The sequence below is a fragment of the Suncus etruscus genome, chromosome 11 (assembly GCF_024139225.1).
Source record: "Suncus etruscus isolate mSunEtr1 chromosome 11, mSunEtr1.pri.cur, whole genome shotgun sequence".
NCBI lineage: Eukaryota > Metazoa > Chordata > Mammalia > Eulipotyphla > Soricidae > Suncus > Suncus etruscus.
In genome coordinates this window covers 13,765,184-13,786,027 of record NC_064858.1, presented here as the reverse complement: position 1 = coordinate 13,786,027, position 20,844 = coordinate 13,765,184, and the positions used below count along the sequence as shown (strand labels likewise).

Below are 20,844 nucleotides of genomic sequence, written 5' to 3'. Positions count from 1 at the left end.
GTGGAACCATAATCTCAAACAAGTTATAGAAGTTATATAGAAGTTAGCTCTAAATAAATTAAGATTTAGAAGTTGAACCAAACCCAAAAAGTATATACAAGAACACATAGGCCAAAGTTCATGATATTGACTTTCGTGGCTTTCTCAGTGATTCTACTACATAAAAAGCAAATCAAAATTAAAATAAGTAAATGGATTTACATGAAACTAAAAGATTTTGTATTCAAAACAAATTATCACTAAATTAATAAGAGATCATACTAAATTGAGAAAATATTCACACACCATAATAAGACAAAGGGTCAAAATCCATGATATAAAATTCACTCACAAAACTTTATGCTGCAAAATAAAACAAGAATAGTTAATAACCTTCATATAAAATATATAGAGTGTAGTGGAGATTATTCAGAAGGCTGCAACATATGTCTAGCAGGTACAAGGATTCAAGTTCAACATCTGGAACCACATAACTCCTTTTATTCAGATGGCTCTGCCCCTAGTGCCCCAACACTACTTGGATACCCCAAATTAAAAAACAAAGCAAAGGTTGTATACAGAATGCTAGAATACACATGAGAATAATAAACGCTTATAAAAAAAATAAACCAAAAAATGTTGACATCTCAACTTACACCAGTGAAAAAGGCTTATATAAGAAGCTGATATAAGTGCTGCTAAGTATGTGGAGAAAAAGGAAAACTTCTTGATTGTTAGTGAAAACACAAACTGGTTGATTCTCTATGAAAAACAGTATAAAGATTTCCCCCAAAACTACAATTAACTGCCAAATGATTTAGAAATTCTAATACCATGCATCCTTCCGAAGAAAACAACCACCCATAAAAAATATATATATGTACACACCTATTGTTGCAGCTCTATTTAGTCAAGATTAAGAAAAATGCAATCTTCAATAGCAGTTGAATAAATATGTTATGTATGTATGTACGTGTATACATATATATACATACATAACATATATATATATATCTGTGTGTTTACACAGAGTGAAAGAGAATACTATTACACTTAAGAAATGAAATCTTGTCTCTTAAAACATGGAGAATGCTGAACAGGAGGGTATTAAGGAAAATAAGTCAAAAGGAGAAATATGGGTACCAAATTATCTAGTTTATATGTGGAATGTAAAGAAACAAAAACAATGAAATACCCAGTGTCAAGCAAAAACAAATATTTAACTTCTAAGCAAAGAACTGAGATTACTCCTGAAATCACCACCACCACCACCAACAACAAAAAAGCTTTTGGTCTACGATCTGTTCAACAAACAAGATCTCCAATTCCAGAGGTCTGACTGAGTCAATCGCAACTGAAAAGGTCTTCCAGAAACATAACGACTCTATACCAGGCTCCATCATAGGAGAAATGTAATGACCAAGACCACCAACTAGAGAAGATGGATTAAAACGACACCAAAGAAGCAGAACTGCTAGAACCACAAAGAAAGACTTCATCATAAGCTCCATTACTTGAGCTGTACAGACACCAAGATCTCTAAATACAGAGGTCCGATTTTACCATCCATAACTAAGCAGAAGTCTTCTATATACCAAAAAAGTACCGAGGGAAGAGTAAATGATCATGCAAGGAGTCTATAGTTAATCCCATGACAGTATACTTCAGGGATAGAGAAACCCTGTATCTCCTAGGCCAAGGGAATTCCCTCCCCAATAGTTACTGTGCCTATGCAGGGAGAAAAAGAAAAAAAAAAAGCACAAAATAATCATTTTTCCACATATAAATTTATTGATTGATCGATTTTTATTGATGTCTTTATTTTGGTGTAGATATTGAAATTGATGTCTCCAATTATTTTATTTTATCATTCTCTTTTTGTACTTCAGCATGGTTTGATTTCAGAACCAAGACTATTGAGTGGTGCTCGTCTTTACTGCTATAGTGCTCACTGGATATTTAATTTGATATTTCTTTCTGTATTGATGTGGTGTTTTAATTTCCTTTTTCATGTCCTTGCTCAAACTGAGGTTGAAAGCCTCTAGAAGGACTCCGCCATGTTCAGCTTATTTTTTTTTCTTATTTTTTTACTCCATTCTATCTCTTTTCTTTCCTTCAAACAAAACCACATAACTTGAATTATCAAGCTCCACCTATCAAATAGAGGGGGAAACAAGGGAGGGTACCAGGACCAAACAGATATATGATCACTAATAATAAGCTAGACAAAGAGGGGACCACCTACTCTAGCAGCGCGGGGGGTGACAATGGGGGATATGCGTTGCAGGAAGGGAATGGGGATGGGGGAGGACAAATTTGGTGATGGGTATTCCCCTGAAAAATGTTAATATGTACCTAAAATCCTACTGTAAGATATGTAAGCCATTATGATCAAAATAAAAATTAAAAAAAAAGGAAAGAAAAATTCAGGAAATATACTGAAAAAAAGTAATGAAAATAAATCTAAAAATAGTCACTTTTTTAATGCTATGTGGTTAATTTTGAAATAGAACGACAAGAAAGAACTTTCCTTTACTTCAGGACTAAAGTTAAAACAACAACAAAACAAAAACAAAACAACTAAGAGAAAGTACCAGTGTGGATTAAAATGGTACAGTCAAAAAGTTTTTATAATCAACATTTGACTTAGATTGAAAATAACTATTATATTATTGTTTGCTGCATTGTTAGTTATATTGACTATACAGAGTGCATTCCATGTGCTTTCTACAAAATATAGAGATACTATACTTAAAAATAGGTATGTTCTGATTAGAAAGTATTTTGTAGGCAACTAATCACCCTCAGCATAAAAGAGCTGATATGGCATAACTAATGATAGTTTACTCTAGTTCACCTGGAGAAAAAGAATGTTAAGTAACTTTTTATGGGGTTAGCAGGCCCTGAGGTTGGATAAAAAGAGATCACTGAAGTCTAGAAACAATCATTAAGGAAGATCTAAAATATACCTCTTGGGAATAAGTTAGACATCCATATGGAATCATTTCGGGAACAAATGAGACTCCCTCATTACGCTGAGACATATTTTTTTAATAGAAGTCTTTTTGCTCTACAGAAAAAAATGTCACAGTTAAGATTTCTTTTTAATTTCTTATTCCATAATCCACTATTTCAGGAATATTCCCAACTCAGATTTTAAGCTAATAGACTGGTGGTCATTGGAAATTCTCAATTTAATTTTGTTTTTATCTTGTGTTAACTCTAAATGGAGTCTAGGAGAGAAGCTAGAAACCATACTCTGATATAAAAAACTTAGCATCGTATAAGTTGCCCTCAATCACTGCCATGTACAAATCACAAGCAAAATAATTAAAACAAATTCTCTTCTATGCTATAGGAAATTTCCAGTTTATCAAATAAAATATTGGGCTTGCATGTGTTTATCACTAAAATAATTACATATGAAGAAATAAAGATATTGCTTAATTCCCTGGTACCTTAGCAATAAATGCAAAAATAATAGGTTAACAAGAGAGATTGTATTTGTACATATTCCAATATAAAAATATACTGGGTATCTTTCACTTTTGTAAAAGAAAAGAACTGAAGGTTGACATTTTCCAAGGACTTAAGTTAAATAAAGATGAAATAAACCAGTTGTGGAAAGAGATGTTAAAGATGAAGCAGATTTCCAGCTTTCTAAGGGCTATAAAAGCCATTTTAGATGGAATGCCAAACAGACTCCACCTCTTCAATTATGGACTTTGGCAAGAAGAATGCAAATGTATGTTCACCAAAATAACACCCAGTGTTCTAGTTTGTAGTTAGTAGTTAGGCAAGATGATTTAGAATGTTAACCATCTCTTTTATTGCTTAGTAGTTTGGGGTATCTGATTTAAGTCATGAATAATCCCTTTTGAAAACAAAACATCTCCTCCAGAGGGATAATTATACAAGGACAAACTATCCAACATCAAAAGGATAGACCCTTAGAAATCATGCAATAGGCAGCCTTCTCCCAAAATTAAAATCATGTTCAGCACTAGAGGTCATGACAATAAATAAAGGAATGCAAAAGAATTACTTAAAAGGGTCACCCTGGGTTTTCCCCACTCCCAGGCCGGGCCGGGACACTGGCCTAGGGTGGGGCTCCAGTCCCTGAGCTTCGGGCTTGGGAGGGTTTCTCTTCCTTCCCGGAGCAGGATTTTCAGCCGGCCCGGACGGGCAGCTGGCAGGCCCCCCATGGGCCAGCGGCCTTTTTGTCCGGCCTAGGGTCAGGGGGGCCCGGACTTGGGTCAACCGACCCCCCTCTCCCCCATTCCTCCGGATCTCCAGGTGGGTTTCTGGGAGGAGCTGACGGGTCACCCTGGGTTTTCCCCACTCCCAGGCCGGGCCGGGACACTGGCCTAGGGTGGGGCTCCAGTCCCTGAGCTTCGGGCTTGGGAGGGTTTCTCTCCCTTCCCGGAGCAGGATTTTCAGCCGGCCCGGACGGGCAGCTGGCAGGCCCCCCATGGGCCAGCGGCCTTTTTGTCCGGCCTAGGGTCAGGGGGGCCCGGACTTGGGTCAACCGACCCCCCTCTCCCCCATTCCTCCGGATCTCCAGGTGGGTTTCTGGGAGGAGCTGACCGGGCACCCTGGGTTTTCCCCAATCCCAGGCCGGGCCGGGACACTGGCCTAGGGTGGGGCTTAGGGGGTAGAGTTCGATCTGGTGGGTGGCAGATAGCTGCTCAGCTATACTCAGTCTGTCACTGGTAATTTCATACCAGTCTACATTTTGCAAACCGCGCGGGGGCACTAGCTCCTTCCAACCATCACTACCCCAGATTTACTCTTCTTAACTTCAGTAACACATAGTTCTAATCTCTTACCTAAGACATACAGTATATCTAACAAATCATAGAACTATTTAGAAGGACACAAATTGAACACATATATCTTTTGAATTTTTTATGGGTATTTTCTTTAACTGATGTAACTCTATATATTCTTCTACCATGATGTTTCTATTCACTTTTCATCTTGTCTATTCTTTGTAAGCTGTTCAGTAAGGATTGTTGGTGTAACTGTCCCTCAGTTTGATGCCTATGATTGAACTATGTCATGAAAATTGCTGGTCTTGTTCCTATTGCCTCCAGATGCACCAATAACGCCCCATGGCATTGATCCTTGTTTGCATAGACACATTAAAATGGGAAAACACCGTACATACAGATAATTTCTTATCTAATAAATCTCAGTACAATGTACCTTACACTCTGAACATTGATATAATGACCTGGCACAGGCATCAGAAGAATGGGCATCCTCCATTCACGCCGGAACCAGGCAAGCTATCTACGAAACATCCAAGGTCTTTTACAGCAACAGCTGGAAGCAGTCTTCTACCAGGAAAGACACTATCAAGGGTCTGACATCGACCCCCTAAAAAGAGACTTCCATTTACACTGAGAAGACTTGACAACATCAATGACCTGCTCTATAGGACATGGTTCTCTCTAGTGCCCCTTAAGTGTGAGGTGAAACGAGAGGAAGCTATGCACCATCCTGACTGCAATATGGGATATGCAGACTCCAGGATCTTTAATACAGTAGCATGATACCAACAACAGAGACTATGTGAGGAATGGAGGTGTATTGCCACTACAGACGATGACTCGAATTGGACAAACTAATTCGCCTGGAGCACAGAGTCAGTCCTGTGCCAGGAAACTTCAGGGTTAGGGTCTCCTTGTATTTAGACCATAATTTGTCTTTCCATGTCCCTTATGTTTTGATGGGCCTATGCAAACAAATGCCACTTTAATACCATTTTTTACTATGTTCCCTTGACTCTAATTCTTAAAAAAAAACAAGCCACTAAAACTTTCGAGGTTAACTTAAACTAGTTTGTATGTACATGGAACTAGAGAAATGTACTTTGCCCTCAATGTGTAAGGAGCTACATAAGTATAATGTCCTTAGATTATATTGTGTGATGCTAAGAAATAGTATGTACTACAACTGGGGATTTGAGGGACAAGAAATTGTATTGTACATGGGTTCAGTCTTGTTTTTATTAATGCTCTTTGGCTGAAAGTTCAAGGCTGGGATATCATCGATGGGACTACCGAGAATTCTGTTTATGGGTGATTGGGCTTCCACTGTAACTTTACCCTGTCCTCTTCTTTACATCTTTGTTGTCATAATTAAAATAAAAAAAGAAATTAAAAAAAAAAGTTTTAGTCTAAAAGTTTGGTCTTTTTAAAAAGTGTCTTATGGAAATTGAATATGCTAATTATATCCAGTGATTGAATTGGTTCTTGGATGTCTTGTCTTCCATTCTCTGAGTCATTAATCATTTTTGTGAGATCACCATTATTCCAAGAATTCTCAGAAATAATTGAGGATACCGCTGCTTCCAGGATTACAAATGGAAGTCATAAAGTTAAAAGAAGCACAGAGGTTTAGTATTAATTATACCTCTTCCATTGTGTTAAAAACAAATTTAACCTATGTTCATTTTATTATCTCACAAAAAAGGGAAGTTTACTATAAGCATGTAAAAAGGCAAGAAAAATCCCCAAAATTGTAAATTTGCTCAGAATATTTACTAGTAACACCGTGGGAAGGGTGTGTCAGAGAGAAAATATAGTAGATAAATAGCTTGCCTTGCATGTCACCAGGTTGTATCCCTAGCACACACATTTTAATTATTGCACTCCTGCTTGTAGTATTTTTGGCTATGTGACGTATATCATACTAACATGTGTGTATGTATATGCTTACAAAATGGTGTTATATAAATATATAACTCATTTTATTATTCCCCCTTTCTATTTCTTTTCTTCTTTATATCCCTTATATCTCTAATCTAGGGTCCTGGATAATATAGTCATTTTTTTTCATAATTTACATTAACTTTTTCTGTTACTTTGTATATCACCTATAAGTTACTATGCTGTTATTTGTATTTATTTTTGGCCAACTTCACATAACTTTATACTACATCACTTAATTGCTGTAGCAAATGATATGACTTATCATTCTTTGTAATTGCATAGTATTCCATTATGCAAATATGCAAAACTTTTATTATACACTCATTTTTTGTTAGACATTTCTGTTTATTTATATCCTAGCTTATACTATTTGCTACAATCTATCTTGTGTATACACCCTTTGAACCAATTCTTATGTGATTTAGAATTTAATACCACGACATGGAATTGCTTGGTCATATGGCTGTTTCATTTTAATTTTTTATGTGTATATATGTGTACATATATATACAAAAAATATATATACATATCGCTTTCCATAGGGATTGAATCAGACAACATGCCCACCTGTAGTAAATCAGCTTTTTCACCACATCCTTACCAACACAGATGTTTTCATTTATTTTCTTTATAATATGGTCATTTTCACTGGTGTAAAATGATATATCGTCATCATCTTGATTTAAACTTCCCCTCCCTGAAATAGCATGAAGGTAAGGAGTTTGCCTTGCATGTAGAAGGACGGTGATTCGAATCCCGGCATCCCATATGGTCCCCCAAGCCTGCCAGGAGCGATTACTGAGCATAGAGCGAGGAGTAACCCCTGAGCGCTGCCGGGTGTGACCCAAAAACCAAACCAACCCAAAACAAAACTGCGGGGTCCTGAAGCCCCCCCAGGGGGGACCCGGCCAGCAGGAATTAGCTGGAAAGGCTTCTCAGACAACCGCACTCCTATTTTGCTGAGTAGAAGAGCAACCACACCTGTAAAAAATCTGAAAGAGGTTAATAATAAAGACCCAAGGCAGCGTCTCACTGTTCAAGGGTAACTTTATTTGGCTACAGCTCCTTCTTATATAGAGAAGGAGAAGGGGGCAGTACAAGGGTGATGTCAATCACACTTTTGGCATGAAAATTACTTCATTATTCCAAATAAGGCAAGTGGGCAATACTTCTTGCAGTATCCATGGAAACATCTTGTGACCTTCTAGCTGCATTCCTAATTGCTTGACTATCAGGAGGTGGTGCAAGATGTGCTTGCCTCAGTGATCTTGAACAGACAATGTAGCATATACACAATAATGAATGTCTTGTAAACTCAGGGATATGGTTAAGGGAGTAAGGCCTCTTTTCTGGGAATGGTACTGGGCTGTGTTGCTCTCCTCCGGGCTAAAAGATTAATTATACTTTGCAGCTGCATTTTCCTTTCTCTTTGGCCCAAGAACTTACAGCAAGACTGCATGTAGCCTTTAGGTGAAAGGCTGGATTATGGCAGAAAGAATAGCAAAATGGCCTCAAACAAGTCAGTCCCCAACATCTCCCCCTTTCTCTTCTAATAAAAGAAGGAAAGTCGTGAGCGGGTGGAAGAACCGTGTCTTAGGCTACAAGGTTTGACCAGGTCGGACACGGCCAAAGCCGCATTTAAAAGGTGGCTACAAACGCCGTGGGTGTGCACAGGGATCCGAATTATGCGCTGTAGCCTTTTAGGGCCGTGTCCAACTGGGACCTTGCTAATCCCGTCGTAGGTATCTCCACAGCCGAGAGCACAAGTACCGGAGCGAGCTCTGTTTGTTAGCTATGCGCTCTATCTCCTGGAAACTTAGTGGCTGGAAAGGCGGCTTGGTGACTAAAGCCAAGTTTTCACAGGAGTCACGCGGGGTTAGACGCTGGTAGTTAACCTGAATAGAGGTTTTTGCCTTTTCATCTACCTGGTTTTTAATAAAGGCAGTAATTTTGCGGAAAATCCATGGGCCAAGAGAAAAGAGCAGCATGAGGCTAATAAGAGGGCCCAAAATAGTGGACAGTAATGTATGTATCCAAGGAGAAGAGAAAAACCAACCCTGTTACCAACTTTGTTTTTGGTCAAAACGTTTCTGGAACTCCTTCATACCATTACCAATACGTAGAACACTATCCCTAACTAATCCAGATTTGTCTTTAAATACACAGCATAGTTCTTTAAGGGCCACACAGACTCCCCCTTCCTATATAAGGGCAAAATATAAAGTACGACGATTTTGAAGAACTACATCAGCAAGGGAACTAACAGTATCGTAGGGGTTGAGGAGAGAAGCTAAGCTAACAGCGTTTATAATATGGTTTTGTGAGGGCTAGAGCAGAGGCATTTATAATATTTAAAATAACTTGAGAGGAGGAGGATGGGCCAGAAGGCAGAGTCCGTAGCTTACAAATTGCCCAACAGTGAGTTAATGACGTTGAGGCTGAACTTTCCAGAGAAGAAGTTTAGAGTTATTGGTGTAGATAGGAGATTTAAACGTTGTGATGCTTTTATAAAACGGCGAAACCGGTGAATTGCAGATTTAACAGTGTTCATAGCTGGTGTTGGAGAGCGCTTGGGCAGAGGCATTGACCATTTGCAGGATGAGGTTCAAGGTGGAAACCGGACCAACAGGTTTGATGGTTAATGTAGGCTTTAACAAAGCTAAAACATAATAATTATGATAAGCAAGAAACATTTTAGTAACAATATGGGGAGAAAATGCAGTGGAGTAAACAAAATAAGTGGAGTTGGGGGCTTCAATGAAGATGGAAGAGTTGTTAACAATAATGGTTTGATTGCAAATGTGTGATTGTTGAACAGGCGGGCACATATATGGTTCGAGTAAGCAAAGTTCCACGACCGTGACTTGTTTGCAATGGAGGTTGTTGGTGGCAGTGGTGGGCATCCAAGGCAGCTAGGCAGAGTGCTCAATTTAGCATTGTCAAAGGTGGAGTCAGTTAGAAACAGGTTTGCAGGAATGGCGGCTAGCAGGAGGTTTATAAGAAAACAGCTTGGCAGAAGGCAAAATGGTTACTTTATATAAAAATTAAGAATTTGCAGAAAACATTAGCAATTTACATTACACTAGTTATTTTTGAATACCACGGGAATGTTATTTGACCTCTGTTAGACTTTGGCATAAAAGAAAATTTATAATTAACAATTGCTAATTAAAAAAATTTTTTTTAAACTGAATATAAAGGATTTTTCTTAAACTTTTAGTTATTATGTTAAAGCTGGATGCTATTTTTTAGCCATAAATACATATTCTATAGGCCTGAACTTACACATAACAGGAAAGCCGGGTGACTGCAAAGTTCAGAAATTCTCCAGGGAAAAGTTATCCCCGATGGCCATTGAGAAATCTGGGGTTTGCCATTCTCCACACCCTCCGCCATGTTCTTAGAAGGACAAAGCTAGCTTAATACATAATTTTTAACACATGATTTTTAGTTGCAAGATGCCAGTCTGTGAACTGACTAGACTGAACCAGGTTGAAAAAATTAATTGAAATTTGAAAAATGGATAAGGCTTTAAAAATTGTATTATTATAAAATGTAGAGATAACAAATAAACAGACAAAACAAAACAATACTAAACACAACATTTTACACTTGTGGCCACTTTCATTCATCACAACAGACACATAAACAGACAAAAGGATTGATTTAAGACTGATTTATAAAAAATTGACAAGCGCTTTTAAATATTTAGCTAGCATGTTTGTGAGAAGAAAAAAAAATTTTGTAGAAAAACTTTTTTAGTTTTGAGAAGTACTTAATGTAGATGGAGTGGAACTTTGCTGAAAATAAATTTTAAGGTTTAGATTTAACACAAAACATTTTTAAAACAATTTTAATTTGAAGTTTAAAACATTAAGTAAAATGGTTAATAAGCAGTAAAAATTTTTTAAGTAAAATGGTTAATGAGCACTGTAGAAGGAGTCTTCACTCTGAAGTATGAAATCATTTGCTGTAAATGAATAGGTTTTCTTTAAATTGGTTTTGCAGTAGAATAGTAAGACAGCTGCAATAAAGTGTTAAAATTTTTATGATTAAGCACAATAGCATGAACTATGATTATTAAAGGTATAAAAAACTGATTTTAAAAAACAAACAACTGTTTTTACTATGAAGACTTTAAGTGAATAATTTGTAAAAAATATTATATACTAAATTAACTAAATGCCTAGATTATTATAAAATATAGTTAAAGACATCTGATGCATTTACACACCTAGAACTTAAGACTAAAATTATATTTAATACTAGTTAATTTGCTTATAAAGTTTAGTTACTTTTATATATTACTTATAAAATTATATATAATATATTTTTCATCAATATTATTTTTTTACTGCGACACAAATATACAGATTTGTATAATGTGCTGATATTTTGAATGCACTTAAAATAATAGTTTTTTTTTTTTTTTTTTTTTAATGCAGAAATAAAGAACAACCATTGCTGTAGCACAAAGTTAAAACTAAGGGTACTATAAAGCATACTTAGGTGTTTACTGTGCATTAAATTAACTATATTGTTTAAAAAGGCTAACCACATTATTTTTCACATAATTTTGTAAATACTTTAAAAATTAAAATAAAACTTTTAATAGAAATATAAGACTTAATTTTAACACTTTTGTGTTCGTTTGGATTTTAAAACACAAAGAAGTTTTTCTTTTACCAATATTTTGTTATCTGTAAAGTGACAGAATTATGACCTTGCTTTAAAATTTTCTGAGAGGCATGAAAAAAAAATTTATTGCCTTTATTTTTCTGTTGCTTTTTAATGTTTTAATAATTACTTTACACTACTTAATGCACTAAACCTAATAACACATATTTGACGAAGTGTAGGGCTGACAAGGTGAAGCAGAGTTTTTCACTGATAACTTGGGGAGGGGCTAGCACAGTTAACAGCAGGAAGGCTAGAGGCAAATTATTTACAGTTAGCAGGGTGTAATGATATAGAGAAGAAAAAAAAAAGCAATCTTTTAAGATTAATTACTAATTTATTGGAATTAGAGGGAATGGCAACCGAAGAGGGGAGTCTGGGTTGCAAAAGCACCATGAGAATCATGGTTTTATTAATTGATTTGAGAATATGCAAGAGATGCTACTTTTCAGATTTTTTTTTTTTTTTTTGAATAACAAAGATTGGGTATTTCAAGGTGAATTGGAAGGCTTAAAGTGGGAGTGTCAGGGCTTGAGCTGGCTGTTCTCCAAGGCTGGCAGGAAAGAGGCTGAAGGAGGCTGAGGATTGGTTTGAGCAAAGTAAAGGGTACATTAGGCTCAGAAGTTTTAACAGCAAAGTGTAGATATCGCAAGGTTTTATGGCTTAGCAGATGATACTTTGTAATTATCCTGCTTACTGTGCCCTTAGAATTTTTTGTAGGCACTGCAGCAGTTTCTGTTTTATGGCACTTAGCCTCACTTTTATTAGTTTGTTCCTTTGAATTCTCAAGAGGGGGGGCTTGGCCGTGGAATTCAGTGGGCAGAGGACAGACAACTATAGATTTAGGAGGGGGGGGAAACGCCTGAAGGGCAGAAATCTGTGAATTAAGAGAAGCAGCCTGTTTTTGAAGGCTTAAGATTTGTTTAAGATTTTTAATTTGGCCAAGTAGTTTCATTTCTATAGCTTTAAGAGGGGGAGCGGTGAGAGGAGGGAATCTGCCATGGTTAGGGACTGAGCGTTAGAATTTTTCCCCTGGGGTGCGGGGGATCAGTGGGAGGCGTTTGAGAAGGTAGCTGCGGAGGCTGCTGAGCAGGCGGGGAGGGGGGGTGAAGACTTTTTCCATTAGGGAGAAAGACAGGAAAGGTAGTAGCACTGGTTTTTGAGCTAAGAGCATTATCAAGTTTGTTAGAGAGGTGAGACACCATGGATGTAATTGTGGTGAGTTGGGAGCTTAAGTCAGAAAGGGGGGGGGGGAGAAAGCAGCAACAGTTTGTTGCCGCGTGTGGGGGAGCTGCTGGAATGCTGGCTCTGGGGAGCGACTTCCAGGCATAGAGGGCAGCAAGAGCCATGTTGGCAAGCTGGGACCTGGAAAGTGTGTGCTGTACCTTTAAGGTATGAAAAGAGGCGAGGCCAGCTATACGAGCTTAGAGATCAGAATTCCTGCCTGTCTGCAAGGGCTTTGCAGCGGAAAAAAAAAGTTAACTTCCCAAGAGACAAAGAGTTCAGCTTTTAGATTCTAAGCAGGAGAGCGTGTAAGGGGCTTGGGGGCCATAGGAGGTTACGGCTTGAAACGGCTCTTTGAGGCTTTTCCAATTAAAGGCTTTGTATTGTTGCAATTGCTGGCTAAGGAGGGGAGGGTGGTGAGGGGAGTAAAGGTTTTGGTGGAACAGGGACGGAGCTGAGGCTAGGGAAGTGAAGGGCTGTTTAGGATTTTGCACAGAGGGTGCAGCGGCCTCTTCTGTAGGGGTCTGGGTGCATAGAGCAGAAGCATGGACAGAAGTAAGGGAGGGATATAAATGAGAAGCATTAGAGAGATTTGGAGACAAAGGTAGAAGAATCAGTGGTGGAGGGAGGACAAGGGGAAGTATTCTCAGAGGGAGAAGGGAGATGAGAGACAGAATTAGAACGAGAGGGAGTCCTGGAACACTCACGGGAGACTTGTTGTACATGAGATTCAACGGCATGGATGATGTCTTTGGCGGTTCCGGCATTTTTAGTTACAATGATATCTCTTAACAGGCTCCAATATTGGAACATAATTTTTTCCTTTTGTGAATCATCATTATTTACAAAATAATCACTCATTTCATGTCCTACTTTGTCCCAAGTGGACGCAACAATTTCTGGACAGGTAATAATAAACCAATGACATACATTATGAATAAACATAAGAAAATTACAAATATTCTTTTTGGTAACCTCTACATGTCTGGCTTTCAACTTAGACTGAATATCAATAATGAATTTAAGTTCAGTACTCAATGAAACACCCATGGAAGTGAAGCCAACGGGCGAAGCCCCAAGAGCCAATCAGGGGCGGTGATCAGAACGACTGAAAAAACTGCAGTTTAAATATTTGATTAAGGCTAACTCGTTTCAACGCCTACCCGGATGGGGTATATCCTGCGATTTACGAAACAGCTCCGGACTCGCCGACCCGTAGTCGTTCGGAGTGTGGCGGTGGTCTTCGAGCCCAGCGTTGGGCACCAAAATGCGGTGTCCTGAAGCCCCCCCAGGGGGGACCCGGCCAGCAGGAATTAGCTGGAAAGGCTTCTCAGACAACCGCACTCCTATTTTGCTGAGTAGAAGAGCAACCACACCTGTAAAAAATCTGAAAGAGGTTAATAATAAAGACCCAAGGCAGCGTCTCACTGTTCAAGGGTAACTTTATTTGGCTACAGCTCCTTCTTATATAGAGAAGGAGAAGGGGGCAGTACAAGGGTGATGTCAATCACACTTTTGGCATGAAAATTACTTCATTATTCCAAATAAGGCAAGTGGGCAATACTTCTTGCAGTATCCATGGAAACATCTTGTGACCTTCTAGCTGCATTCCTAATTGCTTGACTATCAAAAGGTGGTGCAAGATGTGCTTGCCTCAGTAATCTTGAACAGACAATGTAGCATATACACAATAATAAATGTCTTGTAAACTCAGGGATATGGTTAAAGGAGTAAGGCCTCTTTTCTGGGAATGGTACTGGGCTGTGTTGCTCTCCTCCGGGCTAAAAGATTAATTATACTTTGCAGCTGCATTTTCCTTTCTCTTTGGCCCAAGAACTTACAGCAAGACTGCATGTAGCCTTTAGGTGAAAGGCTGGATTATGGCAGAAAGAATAGCAAAATGGCCTCAAACAAGTCAGTCCCCAACACAAAACAAAACTTCCCCTCCCTAAGATTTTCTTACAGTGAGGGACACCAGGACCCAAGCCTTGGAGCCCCTGATCAAAAACCTGCCCAGATAAGTCCTAAGTGTGAATGCCTGCCCATAAAACTGCCAAGAAGACTGAAGAAAAAAATGAATGGAATCCTAACTTCATCCTCCACTGTTTGCACTGTATTCCAAAAGTACATTTATAGCCACACAAGAATAATATTCCTCAAAATTTGCAGTTAAAGCATCAATATCCCCGTTGAAGCAAGCACTGAAAACATCCTTATGGGAGCAACATAAGAACATTTACTCCAATAAATAGCAGAGATAATAAGGCAGTTGTGCAAATTTCCACAAATTTCAAGTGACAATAATATCCCAGAAGATTCGATCATTACTAACCGGCTTTATAACCTCTCAGACAGAGATTTTAAGTGACACTGTGATGTAAATGCTTTATGATATCAAATAAACAATAGAATAGGTATAAATCATCTTTAGAGAAGAAATGAGAAAATATAAGAAGTAACAAAACTAAACAACGTGGTAGGTGAAATAAAAAAATTATTGGAAGCCCTCAAATGAGAAAAATATTAATGAGCTCCATGACAAGATACAGAAAACATCTATGGACAAAGATAGAAAGAAATCTAAAAAATAATAAACAGCACTCTGAGAACTTTGATATGAGTTCAGGTATGATAATATAACAATAATTAAATCTCTGTGGAAGAAAATGGACAATGAATAAGTCAAGAAAGTATGGCAAACATTTCACTGGACTATAGGAGTAAATGCACCAGTAAATCTTATAAGATTACAAGATCAATTTGTTTTTGTTATGAGAGATGATATATTTTTTTTAAATCTAAGACAAACTCCATGAAAAGTGACAAAAACCCAAGACATAAATGGCAAGTAACACAAAGAATAAACTTACATGCAATGGAAATCCCATTGAGTTATAGCAGATTTATCAAGTGAAAGTCTATGGGTCTTATTCTAAAGAATAAAGGGGGTAGTAAATTTTTAAAAGCTGTCTAAAATAAAGATTTCATCAAGAGTACTTTGTCCAGAAAAAATATATAAAATTTCACAGATAAACAACCCTTTAAGAAGAGTCCCTCTGAAAATCAAGACAAGGGACTGGAGTGATAACACAGAGGCTAGGGAATTTGCCATGCATGCGGCTAATCCAGTTTGGACCCCTGGCATCCTATGTGGTTCCTGGAGTCTGCCAGGAGTGACTTCTGAGAGCAGAACCAGGCATAACCACTGATCACAGCCAGGTGTGGCTCAAGAACAACAACAAAAAAAAAACTTAAATTAATTTATAAAGACCAAACAAATACTAGCACATAACTCTTGAAATTGATGGCAAGAAATCCCTTAATATTAATAATTTTATTCACTGTAAATAGTATGAATAATGTGAATTCACCAATCAAGAGACACAGAGGAGCAAGATATGTGTGAAAATTGAATACAACATCTTGCTGCCTCCAAGAGACACACCTGAACAATCAGAATAAACACAAACACAAAGTCAAAGACTGGAAAATATTTATGCAAGCACACAATGCTTTTAAAAGTATGGAGTTGAGGGGCCGGAGAGATAGCACAGTGGCATTTGCCTTACAAGCAGACGATCCAGGACCTAAGGTGGTTGGTTCGAATCCCGGTGTCCCATATGGTCCCCCGTGCCTGCCAGGAGCTGTTTCTGAGCAGATAGCCAAGAGTAACCCCTGAGCACTGCTGGGTGTGCCCTCCCAAAACAAAACAAAACAAAAAAAAAATATGGAGTTGACATACTTATATCAGACAAAATAGACTTTAAATTTAAAAAAGTCATGAGGGACAATGATGAGTATTTCCTAATGACCAAGGGATCAAGACACTAAGAAGAAAATAAACTAAACAGATATGATCCATCAATGTATTTCAAAGAGTTCTTGATCAAGATGAAAGATTTGATGGAAACACAGTAATTGCAGTAAAATTTATCACTTTCTCTTTGAACACTATATAAATCATCTAGACAAAAACTTAATTTGGAATCTATATCCATGCAGTTATAAGCCTAGGCTATATAAATGACTTAGTAAATAGCTGAGCCCACATTCTTTTTTTTGTTTTGTTTTGGTTTTACATTCTTCTCCAATGCACACTGGATATCTCCCAAGACAGAGCACATATTAAAACACAAAGCTTATCTCCATGAAATCAAGAAGATATAAATTCATGATAAAAATGCTTTTATGTTTTTGAGGTTTTTTTGCAGTGGTATAACAAATTTAATTCAAAATAGACAATCTGAAACAACAGGTAAACATAAACTTAAGCAAGCTCTGTGTGCATAGGAATTTGTTCATAGTTTTTGTTTTTATTATAGTCTGGCCCTCCAACGGTCCGAGGGACAATGAACCCCCCTGTTTAAAAAGTTTGAGGACCACCAATTTATATTGTGTGAAAAAAAAAGCCAAACAATAAGGATATAGTGGAGTTTTTCCTGAATGCCTAAGAAACCTGTTAAAGATAGATTACGTTCTCTTCATTTCACGCTGTCCCCTGCAAACCAGAAGTTCAAAGGTCACTCAGCCTCTTGCATCCAGAATCAGGAAGAAAATTTTGTTCCTGAGTGACATGGTCTTTCCTTTTCAACTGGTTTATGAACAGATTAGAAGAAGATTTTATGCTTTTTAGTAGTTATTCCGAAGGCACTAAAATATCTCCTACCTTTCAATGGAGAAATAAATAACCATATCAAAAGAGGGTCAAGTCTACATTGAAATGTTATTTGTACCTACAGAAATATGTCATTTGCAGAATAACTCAATTTATAATATACAGAATGATGAACTCTTTTTTGCCTGAAAAGGTTTTTTTTCTTATTTTTTTTAAGACTATTGTGCATTACAAGTCCTTCATAGTTAATTTTTGGGCATATGATGACAGTGAATAGGGCTATTCTCACCACCTGTGTTGACCTCTCTCCACCAAAGTTCCCCACATGCATCCAATATCTCTGCCCTTAATCTCCTGGTCTACCAGTGTAACAGGTCCATTTTGTGTTTATATTTTTGTAGTTTGAGTCTCATGAGTGTCTTGATTCTAATGTTCTATTTTATTGTCTTTGTCTTTGGCTTTAGTATTTAGTTCTGATCTTCTTTTTTTTTTTTTTTCCACTCAGTACATCTGACACCTCTTGGTCCATGGCCCACATTCACTTTTTTTCTTTTCACAATTTATAGAAAGATGTAGAAATATGAGAAAAAAGAAACAAAGTATTTCATGTCCCTAGGTTCTATGAAAAAGGCAGAACCTTTTTAAAGAAAAAAAGAGTTTGTGTTTGTGTGGGGGGCAGGGTTTTTTGTTTGATTGTTTATTTTGTCATTGTTGTTTTACCTAGGTGCAGCAAATGTTGGAGAAATTAGAAAAGAAATTCTCTTGGTCTAAAAATAACAGTGTGTCTCTACCCATAAATAATACTATAATAAGACCAAGTACAGGCTCTGGGCATACAAATGGGACTATATTAAGCTGAGGGTAAAGAGGGTTAAATAGGGAGAAATAATGGAGCAGATATATAATGGAGAGTTTGAGAAGATAAAAAAGGATTTGTAAGGTGGTAGGCAGGGAGAGGGTACGGTGGGGTTATAACAGTGACTATGCATAACATAGGCAGGCATTATATACAAAACAGATTAGACAGCCTTAGAGATGTCCACCACATATATACACAAACATACACACATGTAGACAGACATTGGGGATATATTTGTAGATTATAATTGAAGAAATAACTCTTATGGAATGGGTCAGAGCATTTAAAAAATATGAGGCCTGGGGCCAGGGCAATAGAACAGTGGTAGGACATTTGTCTTGCACACTACTTATTTGGAACAGATCCAGGTTTGATCTCCGGCATTCCATATGGTCCCCAAATCTTCCAGGAGTGATTTCTGAGTGCAGAACCAGAAGTAACCGCTGAGTACTACCAGGTGTGTCCCCCCAAAAAAACAAAAATAAAACAACAACAAAAAATATGAGGCCAGAACATGGGTCAAGGTTTTCCAGTTTCTAGGCAATTCATTGATGTTGAGGCTAAACTTTGCTAGATAAAAAGCTTCTGGGGTTAGATTGTGTACTATTCTTAGGACAATCATATTTTTCACATCTAGAGCACTAAGCAATGTGGTAGTGAGCACTGTAAGGGGAGTCTACCCCATGGAGTATTGCCAACCATGTCTTGAGTATCCAGATTCCTTTCCTAGAAGCCAACTGATAGTGTGGGCATTATGACATAATAATAAACTAGCTTGGTTAAATTTTTTTTGAAAAACAAAATTGCAAAAACATATTCAATGAAAGGGGCCTGTAACAAAAGTCTATGTTGAGAAGTTTCAATGGTCTCTGCAGACATAAGCATTAGATCGTAACTGCAGGCACAATCAGATGGAAGGTGGATAAATCAGAGTATTTTTGTCAAGGCATTACCATGTTGTGCTTCTATTTGGAGTGCTTACTCCAAATGGTGAATGCAGCCAGAACAGTAACCACAATGACAACTACCGTAACAATGATAGTGAAGGAGATGTCAGAATGCCCTTATGAGAGGCAGGCAGAGGGTTTGTGTGGCAAAGGTAAATGGGGAGACATTGGCGGTGGGAAGATTGCACTGGTGAAGTGATATATATTCTATGATTGAAATACCAATATGAAAAATTTTGTAAACAAGGTGATTAATAAATAATTAATATTAACATTAATAAATAATAAGTAATAAATAATAAAAATAAAAAACATTAAACCTGAAGCCGGAGAGACAGTGTGGAGGCAGGGCATTTGCCTTGCATGCAGAAGGACAGTGGTTCGAATCCTGGCATCCCATATGGTCCCCTGTGCCTGCCAGGAGTGATTTCTGAGCTTAGAGTCAGGAGTAACCCCTGAGTGCTGCCGGGTGTGACCCAAACCCACCCCCTGCAAAAAAAAAAAAAAGATTAAACCAAACTAAATCCTAACCCTAATTCAAATCCTTAAACCTAACACTAAACCTAACCTTAAACTTAACTCTAACTCTAAATTTAACCCTAAACACAACCCTAATCATAAACCTAACCCTATTCCTAAATCTACACACCTAACCCTAAACTCTAACTCCTAACCCTAGCCTAACCCTAATGGTAACCTAAATTTACACCTAACCCTAAACCTAATCATAACATTAACCCTAAACCTAACCTTAACCCTTACCCTAAACCAAACCCTACCCGAATCATAACACTAAACCCTAAACCATATTCATGACCTTAAAAAAAATAAATGCAAGAGAAGATATTACAATGGGGCTCCTAGAAATCTGGGACATTATGAGAGCTTACTCTGCAAAACTATTCTGTTAAGCTAGAGAACCTAGATGAAACAGTTTTCTAGAAATATATAATCACCCAAAATTAAATAAAGTGCATGAGATCACCAAAATAGACTAATTAGAAACAAAAAAATTGAAACAATAATAAAATATTTACATTCAAATAAAGTTCAGTTTCTGATGGGTAACAGGTGATTTTTTTAAATCAACATTCATAAAAATAAACTGCCATTGATCCTGTAACACTTACCAAATAGTGAATAAGGAAACCTCTCTAGAACCTTCTATGAAACCAAAATTAAGCTGATACCCAAGGCTAAGAGAAATACAAAAGTTCTCAACAAAATCTTATCTAATTAATATAACAGCTTGTTAATATAAGAATATAATACATGATATAAAGACATAACTCATAAGCAAGTGGTTTTTATCCTGGGAATCCTTAAATATATGCAATAATGGTTAAACTATGCATATCAACTAACATCAAACACCGCGTCCATAAAAGGAAAGATAAAATTAAATGATTATATAAATTAATGCAGAGGGATCTTTTGACAAGATTCAACATGTATTCATGAATTAAACCCTAAATAAAATTGAGTGGAAGGAGCTTTCCTAAAGCAACACTAATCAATAAAATATTATAGCAACATTTTTCTTAATAAAGGAAACTGAAATCACTGCCACTGAGTTCAGCATCAGGCAAAGATGTCAATTGTCTAAATCTTATTCAACAAAATGACAGAAATAAAAATAGAGAATAAAATCAAAGAAATAAGTCCTGGAAAGTAGGAAGTCAAACTATCTCTACTTGCAGATGTTATCATTATGTACATTGAACATGTTAAATATTCCACAAAAACTTTTGTAGAAACAATAACCCAATACAGCAAATTGGCCAGCTACAATGTCAATACATAAAAATTAGCTGCTTTCCTTTA

The 20,844-nt window shown here is 37.2% G+C and overlaps 1 pseudogene; it reads right to left on the bottom strand.

The window, feature by feature from the left end:
- Nucleotides 1-11,078: 11,078 nt before the first annotated feature.
- Nucleotides 11,079-11,222, bottom strand: LOC126023116 (uncharacterized; annotated as a pseudogene).
- Nucleotides 11,223-20,844: the final 9,622 nt, after the last annotated feature.